The sequence below is a fragment of the Trachymyrmex septentrionalis genome, unplaced genomic scaffold, assembly GCF_001594115.1.
Source record: "Trachymyrmex septentrionalis isolate Tsep2-gDNA-1 unplaced genomic scaffold, Tsep1.0 scaffold16, whole genome shotgun sequence".
Taxonomy (NCBI): Eukaryota; Metazoa; Arthropoda; class Insecta; order Hymenoptera; family Formicidae; genus Trachymyrmex; species Trachymyrmex septentrionalis.
This window is the reverse complement of record NW_017304758.1, coordinates 2,612,636-2,629,991: the sequence shown is the minus strand read 5'-3', so window position 1 is coordinate 2,629,991 and position 17,356 is coordinate 2,612,636. Positions and strand designations below refer to the sequence as shown.

The 17,356-nt window shown below is 35.6% G+C and overlaps 1 protein-coding gene across 2 annotated transcripts in view; it reads right to left on the bottom strand.

Moving 5' to 3' along the window:
- LOC108746189 (transcription factor Sox-2) overlaps positions 1–17,356 on the bottom strand; it is a 116,390-nt gene that overhangs the window by 92,895 nt on the left and 6,139 nt on the right. The gene's annotated exons all lie outside the window — the stretch shown is intronic.

Genomic DNA, 17,356 nt, shown 5'->3' with positions numbered 1-17,356 from the left:
ATCAGTCCTCTTCGCCGGTGTGTTCTCCTTTCCTTTTTTTTTTTTCTTTTCTTTTTATCCCTCGCAGCCGCCTGTGTATAGGTGTCACGAAGATAGCAAATTTCATTTGTTATTTTCCCTCCGCTTCCGCGAGAGGAAAGCGCGAAACGCGACGGCGATGGAGGCGGCGGTGGCGGCGGCGACGACACGACGCGACGGCTTCTTTCACACAGCTCGCACGCGACATTTATCACGCGCGTGTGACATTTTAATTAAATGCGATGACACTCCTCGTTCGATCCAGACAGAGCGCGTGCACACGCTCGCGAGTTGTGATCCGTCTAGCGGCGCGCTTACACCTACGCCCCCCGTCGATACAAGCGATATTACGTCGCGCGTATTTCGCCCGCACGCATACACAGCTCCGTCCTCTCTTCCTCTTTCTCTTATATTTCAAGTCTCAATCATTTCCCCCCCTCCCCCCCCGTGCCTCTCCCCTTGCCCCGTCGCGGTACCATTCTTGTCGAGTCTCTTCTCACATTTTTTCTTTTGATTCTCGAACCAAACGAGATCTCCCCGACGCGACGATCCACGACGCGACGACACACACACCGAAAACAACGGGCGTCCCTCCCGTGAATCGGAATGACAGATCACCCGCGAGAAACTCTCTCGACGACGAAATTGGCCGGCCACTCGCTAATCGGCGACGGCGACGACGAAAGTCCCGTATTGTCAGATATTCGCAGAGCGACGACCGTTAAACGCGCGCGGATACTCGTCGCCGCCGGTCATTTTTTTAATCCGCGGTGGCATTTATCGGGGGCTCGCGTGTGTGCTGAAACGTTTCAGTAATAGCCGCCTCCTTCGAGAGGCTTTGCGGCGCATACGTGTAAACCGTGTATGAAATTGCAATCGCAAAACACGTCGCGTGGTTAACCGTGATATAATTGCATTACGTTGTACGTAAGAGCCGATGATCTTCAGCTGTTCGCTCGTTTTAATTATCATGATTGATTCTCGGTTACAAAACGCGCACCGCCGAGAGAGTCCGAGAGTGTGGCGAAAGATGCGGCAAATTGAGCACAAACGTATAAGCGGGGAACGAGCCGGGGGAATCAACGGTATTAGCGATCGCGACGTCGCCGTACCGTCGTGCGCAATCCGAAATTCTAATCGCCGTCACGATCACCCCGAGCTTCTTCGGCTACGAGCCGGGGCCCGGGGGCGCGATAACTCGACGCGTGACGGCATTAAAACGACCCTCGGTCGCGAACGACGCGGGCGGACCGATAAGGAGACCCGAGGTAAGAGGTGGGACCCCTCCCCTCCCCCCCACCACCGGATCCACAATCGTATACCGAAAATTAAGACAAATCGCGGACGATTACGATCGCGTTAAATTAGCCGGCGGCCGATTCGTCGCCGACGTCGACGTCGGCCGCATGCGAAACGTGCATTAAGAGAGACGCTTGGCCGTCGTAAATGCACCGCCGTCGCTCGGAAAGCCTTTCGCTTCTTGTTCCCGTTTTCGTTTCACGGTAGGAAACGATAACTCAACGGCGTGTATGCCATCGCCCACGCGCGGCTGTCGTGAGTTATCAGCCGGCGCGAGTCGTTATCAGCGGCCGCTGCGGCCGGCTGAAAAATCACCGGCCGGAAAATAATTGTTAAGTGCTTTATTAGCGCGAATAAACGTGCAGCGCGACGAAGGGAAGAACTGGGACAATAGGGAGCGAGAGATAGCGAGAGATCGCTCTATCGAGGTCTCGAGGGAGACGAGAGAGGCCGATCTTGATTTTGCCGATGCCTGTAATACATGGTGTAGAGGATTTGATTGCGAATGTTCGAAAGAAGCCTAACTAATTAGGCAGAAGATAATAAAATTATCAACTACATCGGAAAATTGACTTCGGAGATCGTCGGATCGACAGTGTCTGGCAAAATGTGAAAAAGCAGAATTTTATCCCTCCGGAGATATTATAACTCACTCTAATATAAATATCTCTTTGTAAAAAAACAATTCTTTGTTAAACAATTCAATTTTCTTTATCCATCTTCAGACTAGAAGATCATGAGATTTGATCTCCTTGTTGGAGATTTCTTTTCAAAACCGAGAAAAATCAACGTGTGTAGAAAAGGCCATCGAAATTTAGATAGCCGAAGATTCTTTTCCGTTTTGTTAAAAGAACTCGCGAATGTACGTCTGCAAATGCAAATACATCCGCAAGTTCGAATTATTTTTATTAAACTATACTTACAGTTTCATTCTCTTTCACGCGAGTTATGCCATTTTGATTCCTCGAAATTAATTAATGCCTTTTAATTAACACAAATTAAATGCGACTCAGGCACAGCGTCGATAACTGCGTTACCAGATTTTGGCGTCGACTTCGGAGGGTTTCAAAGTTTCGAGTACAATGAAGAGTGGAGGCTAGAAACTCACGAGATCGTCTACAGGTAGATACAAGTTAGCAGTGTAACAAAGCGTGCAATAAATTCTCTCGATATCGCTCGTTAATGATCGCGCGCATCGCCGATAACTCGCCGGCGCACAGTTTACTATCCATTTCCGAGCGGAGCGACGCCGCGCGTCGCGGTACATAAATCATATTTCGTGTAATTTATAACGCGAGTAACGCGTAAGATAGGTGAAATATAACCTTTCGTCCTGCTGAGGAGAGCTGAAATCGCTTTGCGAATCCGAGTGGAGCGGGTGGAGCGCCGTCCTTGAAGGGTCGCGCGAAAGTTAAATATATGGAGCATATCGCTTAAGATATGTATAATTCGTAAAAAGCGCAGACGAAAGTAAGGGCAATTTACCGTAGTGCGCTGTTAAATTACTTTCGTATCAACGTTTCGTATATTTATGAACTTCTGACACTGCTCTTCCGAGCAGCGCTCCCCAGTACGCATAAATTAACGTCCATCCTGGCGTAATTCACGTTTGCACGCGGCGCATTCCGAAGAGGACGCGAGTTAATATAAATATTAACTCGATTACGAAGGAGCTGTTTGCACCTGCAAAATTACTGGCCGTAGCGCGGACGAAAAGTTGCGAACCGAAAAAAATCTCCGAATAGGGGCTACAAAAGAGAAAATATTGTAGTAATCAGTTTTGGGGAAATACCAGATCACAGAAAAAGATTTGTTGAAAAGTAACTAAAAACTTTACTAATTTAGCGAATCTACAGTCATAACAGACAGCTAATTTTCTATATTGGAGTACACTGAAAGGACATTTTACCATTCTAATTTGCTGTAGCAGCCAATCTTTTCTTTCAGCGTAGCAAAATTATACAGCTGAATAAAATTAGAAACTATATATATATAGGTAATCATACTTTGCAATGACGATAAATTTTTGTTAATACAGCAAAGATAACTTTTTATAAAAATCCTGCGCCTGAGGCGCGTACTTTTGCTGCTATAATAGAAGAAAACTTGTTACATTAGACTTTTTACTGTAGCAAAGAATTAATTGTATTAGCATACTGATAATTGCTTGCAGTCATTGTTGAATCATCAAATCTTTATAATTATATAAACTCGCACAGCGCAACCTACAGCTTTGCTACTCGATCTATTTTTTTCCATGATGAAATACGGAAAATCGAACGTTTTACAAGAGAAAAATACGTTTTCCTTTTATGCTTCATATTATACATTCGTGCCTTGACTTTTCAAACACAACTTTAAGACGAAAGTAAATCGGTGTCGCGTGCAAGGGAATGACAAGCGAACCGTTCTAATGTCGGGAAACTGCAGCGCATTGCTTCGTATTACTCCGAAATTGCTCGTAAAACAACGGCATCTTTATTGCGGCGTGCGTACATATGTTTCGCGTGATAGTTCTGCAACGGGCAATTCTAGTTAGCGAAAACATTTACCCGTCACACAATCGTCAGAGACGGAAGAGCCGCGCGTCCGCAAAGCGAGATTCGAAGTCTGTTGCTCAATTCGAAATAAAATGGCACGATGGAAAAGCGTACGGGAGTGAAAATTCTACGTACGCGACGTACGTCGATAATCTCCCGCATCTTGTGAAGCGGGCCCGAGCTCCGAGTGTTTACCCGCGACGAATTTGTCACATTAAGAACGCATTAGCGTCAGGGTACGTCCAGGACGGTTTAAGTTTAAGCGATCGGCGTGATACGAACTTCGTGCGGGTCGCGAGGGCGCGTGCACGTCACAAAACGAGTGATTAAGGAGTCGACGTAGCACGCGCGCGCGCGCACAATCCGTGCTCTTAGCCCTTAAACCTGACCTTTCATATTACATTGAGCCAATTGAATTTCCCTACGAATAAATAATTGTCAAGACGTTCTTGCGCCATTTTTCTTTGTCGTTCTTTCATTCACATTATTTTTCATTCATATTATTTTTCTTATCTTCCTAGTTATCTTTGTTAATTTTATTCTTCTTGTACTTTTCTTCGTATATTTTCGTGCGATTATTCGTACGTTTTTAGGCTTGCGAGAACGACAGTAAACGCCTCATAGAAAATGATTTGACAATCAGAATTTTTCGGTTTTGCTGGCTAGAAATTCAATTTTATTTATTGATTCATCTGACCTCTCGCTAATTTTTGGTTAGTTATTGACTAGATTTATCTAACTAAGATTTCTGGTGGATGGTTATTGTCCGATGAATTGAAAAAAGGTGAAAACTAGTCAATGGCCAATTTCTCAGACATTTCTCTACTTGAGATCTATTTCTCCGTATCTTCTAGTTATGATATGATCTTTCTCGCTTTCCATCTTGATACTCTAATTTCTTTTTTTTTTTTTTTTTTTCTTTATTAAAGACTAATATGAAGAGAATAGAAAAGAATTAAATTTTCTCGCACTAGACAGATATTCGAAGAATAACGGGAGGAAGAAATGAGGAAACTTGTTTTAGGGTTTGCCGGCTCCCGATGGTTTGGCGGTTTTCGGTTCGGACCGGTGGTGCTATTAACGACATTAACGCTACTACGAGCAAACACGGCTCTATATCATCCCGAGCCGGCGGAATAATAAACAATAAATTCCGGTGAAATACGGCGTCGAACAAGCGTAACCCATTTGTTTGCGATAAACTGACCCGGAGGCTAGTCCGACCAGTTTGTAACAGCCGTCTCCGTGCGTGAACGCAACCCCTCTTCGCCATCTTTTTGCCATTTTTTTCTTCGCGGCTACCCTCTCCTTTAACGCGTGAATGCCCGCGGAAACCCTCCGGACAAAAATTACTCTCTTTATGCATCAGGCATTCATAAAAATATTGTGGGATAATATCTTTATCGTACGAGCCTTCCTCGGAGACTTCCTTTTTTCGCAGATTTAATCATTGAAGCTGACGTATATTTTGTTAGCCTGTAATTAACGATCGATTCAATCGCGTGCTCGATATGAGTAAATGAAAACGACACGCTAATAAATTTTTCAGATTTCAGGCATTTTTTTGCAGCACGATTGCAGGTGTTACTTCCAGCTTATAAGCGCCGACAAGCACGAACGTATAAAACGTTCGGGATCGTACCTGAAATTACCGGGTGCAAGATTTCTCAAATTTTATCGAGACCCGTCTCTCTGTGAATAATTACAGCGCGCATCATTTTTCGTGTTTATGAATCGATCCGGGGGACGAGCGAGGGTAAAACTGGAGAAAAAAATTCAGCTCGAGTAATCTGTGTGTTCGCTTTAACGAACGGCTGTGTGATTACGAGTCTTAATCATGCGAACGCGAACACGATGTAACAGTAAAAAAAAAGTGAGACGGAACGAAGAGAGACGATGGTGGTTCGAATATACGATGCGCGTACGTTATCATGCCAATTAACAAATTGGAAGGTCTGACTGGATTTTCGACGGCCGTTCGTTGCCATAACTGTCGCGCGCTGGTGCCATAAATGCGAGACGACGAGCGCGAGAGAAGCTCTACGTCGGAATCGTTTCTTTTTAGCTATTTGCACTTTTCCTTCTTCTTTTATTATTCCATCGAGCATATTTATAGGGCGTTTTAATTACAAAAATTTAGAAAATATAAATCGTGGTAAGAACAAAGAATCTAGAAAAATGCAAACGAAAAGGAAGAAATGTATCTTAGTCAAATGAGAAAAAGTCGATAAAAGAAGAATTTAAACATGGGAAATTAAAAGAACGGTATTAATGAAAAGTAATTAAAAGTATTCCTAGAAGTATATAGAAGTTAAAATTAATAAAAGATTTCTTCTAATGCATTAATTTTCTCATCTATATATAAACATATTAATAAATTCTGTATCTATGCATCTATATATTAATAAATTCTCCAATAAACATTTTTGTATATCAATTTAGAAGACTATACGGAAAGAACGATTTTGCTGGAGCATCTAAAAATTTAGGCAAATATATACAAATCTGAAAATAATTATCTGGGACCATCAAGATAATTATGCAGAATACTCAAGTATGACGAGCAATACAGCGAAAAGATAATATTCTAACAATCGGCATCCGACATAATTATTTTAATAGTCCAAAATTATTCTCAGATTTATACTTAGGTAAATTTTTAGATGCCCATAGACAAAGGATAATTGCATATGCTACTCGCAGATGTGGTATCGAAAAGCATGGGGATAAAATGCACGACATTCTTGATTCTTCGGAGATGAAGAGAAGGGCGCGAGCTCTCGCTCACCCACGTTCGCAGTAATTATCGCGGTTATGACTCCACAGAGAGGGTATGCAATCGTTTAAGTCACTCAGGATAACAAGTGCGAGATTTGCAGTTCGTTAACCCGCTCGTTCAAGATGGATTAGTGGATCCGTTAGATCTTCCGATCGGTGACGGCGCGCCCGTCGTCCCCTCGTCTCACTGTAGAAATCGTGTTGGATCGACGCTGGTGGTAATCGCGAACTTATTATCTCGGTGCCGTGACTTTTTGCCGTCAGTAGGACTGATGAAATGTGTAGCCCGCGAGCCGATAAGCCAGATAGAAGTCACAGTCTCTCCTCGCGATCTCGCGCTCGTCATTGCTGTTGCTATTGACGGGCGTATCGGTTCGTTATTGGCTGTTAATTTGCGTTCCAGTACAGGTAGTCGAGAGTACGGACGATGAGAATTCTTCCGATGAAAGTCGAGCCGTTTCTCCAGACGTACAAAAAAAGTTTATTCAATCAGGAATGAAAATATTGGACGAGTAGTGCTGATCGACTTACTTATGATTTTGATGGTGTAACGGAGAGAGCGAAGTCAGAGTTAGTCGGATCTAGTAAAGCTTACTTGAACGTTAATAACAAGGTCGTTTCGCACCGGATACTCGATCGGCACAGTGGCAGACTGCCAATACTTCGGGCGCACCGGCGGTGCCATAAGGAGTGCGTTTTAGGTAATTGGCCGTGAATATTATCTTACTTAGGGGGCAACGAAGGTTAACCGGATCAACGGGACCGTGATAGCGAAAGAGAGAGAGAGAGAGAGAGAACATCGAGACGGATAGAGGCAGACTTACGGTGGAGGCGAGGTGCGCGATACCTTACAAATTGCAACTCGCGAGGGGATGTTTCGCTTGGAGGTACCCACGCGTGATCCGAGGGATCGGCTTGAGATTAAAGCGGGCCTGAAGCGCGGTGGTATCAAAGCGAACTCTCTTGCTCGTTTTTCATCATTTTTCTTTCCTTATTCGGCGTAAATTGATTTATCGCGAGGCGCAAACAGTTATTAAGCTTCAAGTAGGTATGCCATTTCGTGATTTTTACGTAAACTTTATCTTTACCGATCCGACGTAATTTTGATTGGAATTCGTACGCTGGTCGTTTATGTTTGCTGCGTTTATGCAGAATTGAAGATAAATGAAGGTAAGAAGAAGAAGAAGAAGAAGAAGAAGAAGAAGGTAAAATAAAAGTTGACAGTGTGAACATAAAAGAGAAATCACAGATAATTTAAGTAAAAATAGACTACAGAATGTTTGACGTTTGTAATGTGCCAAACATATTTTTGTGCCGTTCAACAACTCATCTCATACAATAATTTTTATTACTATTATATAACATGTTAACATGTTATGTAACAAGATATAAGAGAAGTTAAGATATAAGTGAAGTTAAAAAAAGAATATTTGTGTTACAGCTAATACACAGGAAAGGTGGTTTTACTGTAAATATCTAAAAATATAGTCAGACCTGAAAATAATAAAAATATTAGAGATTGTTAAAATAATGTAGAATCAAACTGGATGCTATACAGAATATCACATTTTTTGCAAGCATTATCATCATGCTTGAGCATTCTATATAATTATTTTGATGGAATCAGAATAATATACTTTCAGATCTGGCTTAATTTTTATACGCTTTAGTAAAATCCGTTCTTCCCGCGTAGATACCGAAAGTAACATACAGATTCAAGATTGACTATATTTGCGCATTACCGTATTTATGCAATATTTTCGCAACCGCGCATGCAGAAATTGTTGTGCGGACGTTACTTTTTAAAGCGGAAGCGCGATTAAAATGGCATACCCGGCGGTCAGTAATTTTCAAATATCGGAAAAATCTAAATCACCTGTGATTTATTTCGCGGATATTTATATAGGTACACCGCGGGTAAAAAATTTTGTCATTAATAGCTCCGCACGTGATGGACGTTACGACATATTTGTTACATTCATCGAGAAATATAAATTCATCGGGAATATTTATTCGAATTCTGAAAATATCCTAGTAATATCCTTTTTATTTTTGTTTTTCTCTGAGATTTCAAGCCCACGTTATTTCAGATTGAGGCGTTAAAATAATTTTGGCCTTCAATATAATGATTCGAGTTCAACTTTGTACTGCGTTTACATGCTCGCCGCTACGTAATATGTCTTCTGACGTATTTATTTGTTCGCAGACGGACGGAACCTGACCTTCGAGAGATACGTAAGCTGTGAATGATGTCGCTCGATCAAACGACCGCGGCTCTATCAAAATAATTTGCGATTTGTCGACGTTTTGAGACAACAAAAATCGTTGTGTAAAAAACCTACGGCGAGTGTCAATTAATCAAAATATAACAATCGCATTCAATTCAAATAATTATAATTTAAACAAATTATTGATGGCTAGTTCATAAGTTATGTTTTAATTGAAAAATATTTGCGTAGAAAACAGGTGTGGTAGGAAAAAATTGATCGAGAGAATTGTTGCTCTTCGAGTCAGCTCTGTACTTAGGTATCCTTGCTATTTGATCGCGTGTTGAAGCCAACTTTACCTCACTATTATTACAGCCACAATCGCCTGTTATGAAATAGTTATACGCAACGCTAGGATAGGCGCATACTAATATATTTATGCTAATAACATATAGTTTCCCAAAATCGAATGAAACTATCGAATCTAATTGTGGTAAATAAAAAAAAAATCGCTTGTCGATATGCAAATCTACTATCTCTGCAACTATCTCTCTGCATTAAAAAAATTTGTGAGATTTATTTCTTTTATAAATTATATTTAATGTCTGATCTTTAGTACTAATTGTAATACGAAATATTCGAATGACTTAATATTAAAAGAAAATCGGAGAACAGCATGAATATTGAAGTGTATTATAAAGCAATAAAAGTAGCAATCATAACAACAGGAAAGTCTCGCGTGCTGTGCTCGAACTAGGCAAAACGCGAAAGAAATGATGACGCGATGGAAGAAGACATATATATACAACAACACGTTTGAACGTCGCTTCACTCGTTGCCCGAAACTCGGAAAGCGACCTGAAATTATTATCCAACTTTGTGCGAGCAACAAGTGTCGTTAAATCAACTCCATGTCGTCCATCTCGTATATCGTGCGGTTGTATATCGCGCGTTACGCACGCACGGGATATTTAAAGAAACGTTATCTAAAGTTGTTCCGTAAGTATTATTGTTGGCGACTTTGCGCTGGTGATACCCTAATTTCTGGTAATAAAAAGATAAAAGCCTATAAATGAGCAAATATAAGATGTATATTTAATACTAACTTTAATATTATAATATCAAAGATCCTTATTTATCGCAGATGTAACTATTTTAGATTATATTTTTTTATATATAGAATGGCATTTTTTATTAAGTTAGTCTCGACATTATTGCATTGTTATTGTTCTTGTACATTACAGTGTTTTTACATTACAGTGCATTATGGAATTTAATCATAAACTTGATTGGAATAATGTTAAAATTTTGAACATTAAATCGAGATATCATGAAAGATTAATCTCAGAAATGTTACGCATTAAAAAACAAGCAAACGGTCTTAATTTAAGAAAAGATACGGAGCTGTTGGATGAATCCTATAATATTATTGACAAATTAAGAAAAGTAAACATACGTTTTCATCTGTTCGTCGTGTTAAATTCTTCGCGGTCAAAAACGGTCACATTTCGTTCTCACATCTCGAAGCGCTAACATAACAGATATTTACGAGAAAATCGATATACTTAGACATGTATACTGTAAGTACATTTTTTTTTAACTTTAACTCTGAAAATTAATGGCTGTTAGTAACTTTTCTCTCATAATGACACAGTTTAATATTTCATATATACCATACGCAATTGATATCTTGCATATCTGCATAGGATTTGCGATACATATTCCGTATTTTAACACTCGACTCAGCCCATGTCTATACATAGCAACGAATCATGGACTCGCACATACACTCAGGTCGTTATAATAAACATAAGAAGGAAATTACTGTTTGTAAAATTGTGCCTCGCGTGATTTCTATTTAGTATCATTTAATATTATTTAAATTTTATATGGATTTATATCTTTACGATGGCTGAGATGGCTAAGTGAATCGGAACGTCCTATCTTTTATATTGCAATATTAAAAATTACTATTAAAAATATACATCTTATTTTCTCGTTGTAGGCCTTTCTTATCTTTTTATCGTTGAAATATATACGAGAGTTCTATTTCTTGTGTTTTAGTTTCTGGTATACATGCGGGTGCAAATTATGCGCTAGGTAGCGGCCTTATATTCCAAATCACAATCAATGTCACGCGGTATAATCGTGCGAGAAAAAAACAATTTTCCGTCTCATCGCTCGTCATCAAGAGCGACCTCTCAAGAGTTAAACATCGCGGAAGATCGTGGATCGGGAGGAGATAAAAAAAAAAAAAGAAACGAAGAAAGCGGATGAGACGATAGGTATTAAATAATGACGAGCTCTCGCACTTGACGCGTATTCCGTTCACGTACACCGCGTATGCCACGCCGCCACCGCCGCCGTCGACACGCAGCATGCGTGTCCTCGTGGGGCGTGAAACACTTGAAAATCCCAGTTATGTAAAACATAGGAAAACGGGAGATAACATGTAGGACCGTCGCGTCGCGTCGCGTCGCGTCGCTTCGCGCCGCGTCGGAACGTTAGGTGGAACGCGTAATTGAAAGCACTTTAGAGACCCTAGCGGCACGCACAACGAGCTACTCACATTTGCATTCAGTGGCGGAGGGAATGCCTTTTAACCGAAATGACTGCGTGTGTATGACAAACGCCGGGGTTTATGTGCCGGAACGATGGGAATATTTATTGGCGCGAATTAATGTCTCCACTCGGCCATATACCGCGTTCGGCGCGCGCGTTTACGCATATACGATATATTATATATACATATTTATCGGGATGATTTCGCGAATGCGCGCAATGTGACCCCCATCGGGAGAATAAAAAGTCTACTTGCAGCAAAAAATCATTTGTGCGAATCATAGGGCATGTCTATTCATCGTGCCGTTTACATGCAATTTGACATTGACTTGTTATAAGCAATTCCTTTCGCAGTTGAGCGAAAATTCGACACAAAAATTCATTGCATCGCTTTTCTAAAAAGTTATCGATGATGATTAAAAATGAAAATTTTAATGATTATTTTATATATATATATATTGCTACGTTGTTAAAAAAATAATAGAAGTAAAAAATTAGCATGATTGACTCTAATTAAACTAATTCTTATGGAAAAGAGTCACAACTTTGACAAGGCATAGAGATTATACTAGACTTCAAATTTTTAAATTCTAAACAATACATTATAACTAAAAGTACAACATAAAAAATAAAGTTATAAACATTCTACATTTACTATCTTAATTAAGATGCTGTTCCAATTTAGAAAATGATCTACTGACAAGTTGCAAATTTGAAATATATTATTTTTCTATCGCTGCAGCAATATATAAGGTGATAAAACAGAAAAATTGTATTGTTCGTTAGATTTCCTGTCTTAGACTTTTATTTTTCGTTCCAATTAATCTTTGTATCGATATAATATTCACGAATGATCAGTGTCGTAAACGGGATTATTTTCTCGCTATTTAATTAAATTGTTTTCAACGAGTCTTATTTTATCGTTACAATTTTTATATGTATAAAATCATAATATCACAATAAAAATATTATGTCAAGACAGGATGTCGGATACGAAAGATGATGCAGAGGTCAAATTGAAAACACAAGTTTCAGTTATAATGTTCAATATATATCTGTATTATATATCGATAAATTTATAATATTATATTCTAACGCAACGTATATACATTACAGAGTTCACGATAATTTGCGTTAAATCGGTCATGAATATGTACACAATTTATATATTCGAGATGTTCATTTTATGGAATGTATCTTGACGTGAGAAGAGTAAGCATGAGATGCAAAATGATGATTATTGAAATTATGTTATTTATCACATGTAGATATATGCACTTGTATGCGTATAAAATTTGTTGATACATGTTTTTGTGAAAAATTCTAAATTCGAGTACGCTATTCCATACCATGAAATCTCTTCGAATATAAAGCTTCAAACGTAAGACGGTCTTTGGATATCTGCTAAGTCATAATGAATATAATCAAAGAAATGTAATTCCTACAATGTAAGTTATTTTGATTAATTTTAATTTTCAAATCGGAAACGGTTATCGCAAATACAGATTTAGTCAAAATTTGTGTACAGAATTCGTGCAACGATAAATTTATTTGCAGCAAAATTAATATAACAATAAAAAATAAAATATAAAAATTATTAATAATTACATCTGTTTAAATATATATAATTAGATGTAATACATTAAAAATAATATAATAATATATACAGATTATCAAATACATATTATTATAAATATAAGAAAATGCATCACATATTATATATATTTTTTACATATATCATAAATACATATTTACATATATATATAAATATTTTTACATAGTTAGCAAAAAGGATAAAAATAAGTATATGAGTGAATGTTTTGAGGAAGTTCCCGACTGCGAAGATTAGGATAAAGCGGGATAATTTGGATAAGTTAAATTTTGAAATTGTATAAAAGATTGAGGAGAACCGCATAGTATATTCAATCAAACAAAACGTACTTTACTGAATCACTAGTGTCTATTTTGTGTGTTTAATTGAATACACTATACGGCCTCAATTTTTTAACTTCAAAATTTTCGTCAACCTAATTTGTTAACATTCCGTTAACGATAATCCAAATTATCTTTAAGTGAACAAAATTTTGTTATCAATTTGTTTTGCAATAGATTTTATATCGTAAAATATGAAACTAATGACAATAACAACGGCAAAATGTTTAATATAAAGCGTCGCATACTCCTACAAAATACTTGTCAATAACGAAGATACTTTTTAAATGCGATTTTGTACGTGTAACATTCCCTTAATATCTGCTTGTGAAAGATTCTCTAGCTATTCTCTATTATTAGATATTGTTTGAATTGATAAATTTTATTGTTATTTATTTTATATAACAAGGGTCTTTCAATTTTGTTAAATGTTTGATAAATTTTCTTTAAGTTTTTAAATAAACTCCAAATCGTAAATTAATATAAAAGAAAGACTGCATCTAGACACAAAATTGATTTTCGATATGAGTGCTTAAAGATACTTCATTTTTCATTAGTTTTCATTCAAACAAGTTATCATGACTTCTGACTTTTCTAAAAGTATATAACAAAATAAAATTACGAATATATGGGATAAGTAGAGTTTCTTACGCATTAAATAACTATATTGGGAAACCGACGCTCAGTAGGGTGGGAATGAAATTTTGTCTTTCAAAAAAAGCTATAGTCTCGATTTGAACCGATTTCGATGCATTTTTTTTTTTAAGTGAAAGCTAATTAAATTTGGAACAATTTTGTCGAACTAAATTATTGTTTCTTGTCTCTCTTTTTTATTAAATTAAACATAAACAGAGAGATAAAATTTAAGAAGTATTCAACCAAACAGTAACTCATTTAATATGGTATTCAATTTAACATCAGGCGAATATTGATAACATTTGAATTTTAAAATAATGTTTAAAAAGCCGTACAAATTAACGTAATCACTAAATCTTACCTTAATAAATTACCAAAATTAATTCAAATTTAGTATCCAGTTTTTGGTATATAAAAACTGTATTAAGTAACAGCACATTTTTTAAAATCATTTTTTATTTTTATTTATTTTATCTTTTTTTTATCATTTTCGTTATTTTATTATTTTTATTTATTTTATCTTTTTTTTTTATCATTTTCGTTATTTTATCATTTTTTTATTTTTTACTTAACACTCAAATCTTAAAATAATGTTTAAACAGCTGTACAAACTGACGTAATTACTAAATCTAATCTTAATTTCAAAAATAAAATCAATTAAAATAATATTTAGTTTTTAATGAACAAAACTATTAAGTAACACTACACTTTTTTTTATCATTTTTAAAATTTTATTTATTTTAATTTTTTTATTTAATTTTTCTATTGATTATTTCTATTATTTATTCAACAACAAATTTTCGGCTCCCAATTCGTTTGATGTTAAATTAAATGCAATATTAAGTAAGTTACTGTTTGATTGAAAACTTCTTAAATTTAACTTCTCCCTTTATGTCTGATTTAATAAAAAAGAGAAGAAAGAAACAAAAATTTGATTCGACAATGTTCCAAATTTAATTAGCTTTTATTTTTAAAAAATGTATCGAAATCAGTTCAAATTTCGAGATTGTAGTCTTTTTTGAAATACGAAATTTCTCATTGGGCGACGTACATATAAATCACTAAATTCTTTTGTTAATTTACCGACATATTCACACGTACTTCAAAGTATTGTATATGTATATATGTCTCCTTTATTTATAAACGCAGATGTCAACGATATTATTTAAAAAATTACGTAATTTATTGAAGCGAGATTGTTAAGAATAACTAAAAAAAATCACATTTTCAACAAGAATTAATGTTACAATAGAGAACATATAATATATGATAATCATAATAACATAAAATAAAAATATTAATATTATTTAAAAAACGGAATATGTAAAAGAAGAGAATCTTGTTCGCATTTGTTCTGAAAATGGATTTGGATATATTCATTATCATGTGATTTCCAGTGTAAATATTAATTTACACATAAAAAAAATTCTAAACATTTATTTTATTATATATTTTTTTAGGAAAGTCAGAAGTCACGATAACTTTTTTGAATGAAAATTAATGGAAAATTAATAAATTATCTTTAAGTACTCGTATCAAAAGTCAATTTTCTAAAACTTGAAGAATCTAAAACTTAAAGAAAATTTTTTAATTTTAAACAATAGAGAAGATTTCACTAGCAGACATTAAGGGAATGTTACACGTACAAAATGTTATTTACAAGACATCTTATTTGACGAATATTTTGTACACGAGTATGCAATGCTGTGTTAAATATTTTGGTCTTATCATAATCATTGGTTTTAGATTTCACGATAATAAAATCTAGAAAATATAAATATGTAAATATTTATTTATACTGGGAATCACAACGATGTATATAATGTAAAATCAGTGAGGAGTCTATGTGTAAAAAGGATATGTATTTTCACGTGTATTTCCGCGTAAATTCTTAAGATAGAGCTTATTCTATTGTATGTGTTCAGATTTTCTATATTGACAAAGTGTTAGTCCTATGAAATATAATTTGTTTTATAGAATATAAAAAAATATGAAATCTGCTCTATTTTCAGAATAAACATAAACCAGATTTTTTTCTTATATATATGTTCCTCCAAACAATTAAAATATCAACAATTTATAGTATTCAGTACTATATAGTACCAATCTAAATATTAAATTATATTGTATTATTATAATTAAATCATATTATGCGTTCTCCATTATAATGTTTATTGTTATTATTATTAATTGTAAGAGGAACGTGATTTTTTTAGTTAGTTCTATTTATTAATAGACAACAGATTTTTTTTTAATTGTATGAGCAAGTCCTACATAAGAGGTGCTTAAAGAGTGACAATTAAAACTCATGTATTTAAAAGTTTTAAATTAAATTTTGTGTAGAGTTACAAATAAACAAATATAAATCACATTTTGATAATTTCAGCTGAGAAAAATCAGATGTATAAAATTTGGCAGCACCTAAATACAGATAAATTCTATTTCATTCGCTTTGGCGGTGGTAGTTTTATAGTTCAAATAGTTATTCAAATGTTATTCTTATTATTCTCGCTTCAATCAAATCATATCATCATCATTATATCGTATTTATTCTAATCCAGATATCTTTGTCATCTTCGTTTGTAAATAAAAGAAATATGTATACTTTGAATACATCTGAAAATTAATAATGAGATTTAATAATTTGTATATTATATGTACGACAATTGGCGGGGGGGGGGGAGCTTCCCAACATATTTACTTAGAACAAGCTTGTCCAATTTGAGCTTCGGAGTTAAAATGCAAAGCCACCGATGCAAAGAAATATATGAGCAAGATTTCGGAGACTGTAAAGTTTTGATATAGTCTGATACACTTATCAATACTTCACAGTCCATGAAATCTTACTCAAATTGAATTTTTTGCATACATGGTTTTACGTTTTGGCTCAAATTGGACAAGCCTAGATAATATGCGTAAAAAACTTAACTTATATCATAAATCAGTTTTTTTATTGAGATCCAGTGTCTCTTTCTTTCAGATCAATCTAAGACTTAAATTTTATCTAAGACACGCGTAAAGAAAACTAAATTTTTACCGGATGTAAAACGATTTTTTTCGTAACAAAGAATGTTTATACTGGAAATCATATGAAGATATACGTTACACAAAACCAGTGAAGATAATTATTAAAAGTACAATGTTATTCTTAATATTTCGAAATAAATAAAGAGAAAAGCATAATGTGTGTGTAGCGAAAGAGAAAGAGAAAGAGGACAAAAGAAAGACAGAGAGATAATAGCGGAGGAAGAAAAAAGACATAACATAATTTTAAGAAAATTTTCACGGAAAAAACAAAAAATGTGTGTATATACATGTATGTACGTACATACACAGATTCATATAAGACGGAAAATATATATTTGATATATATGTATATATATA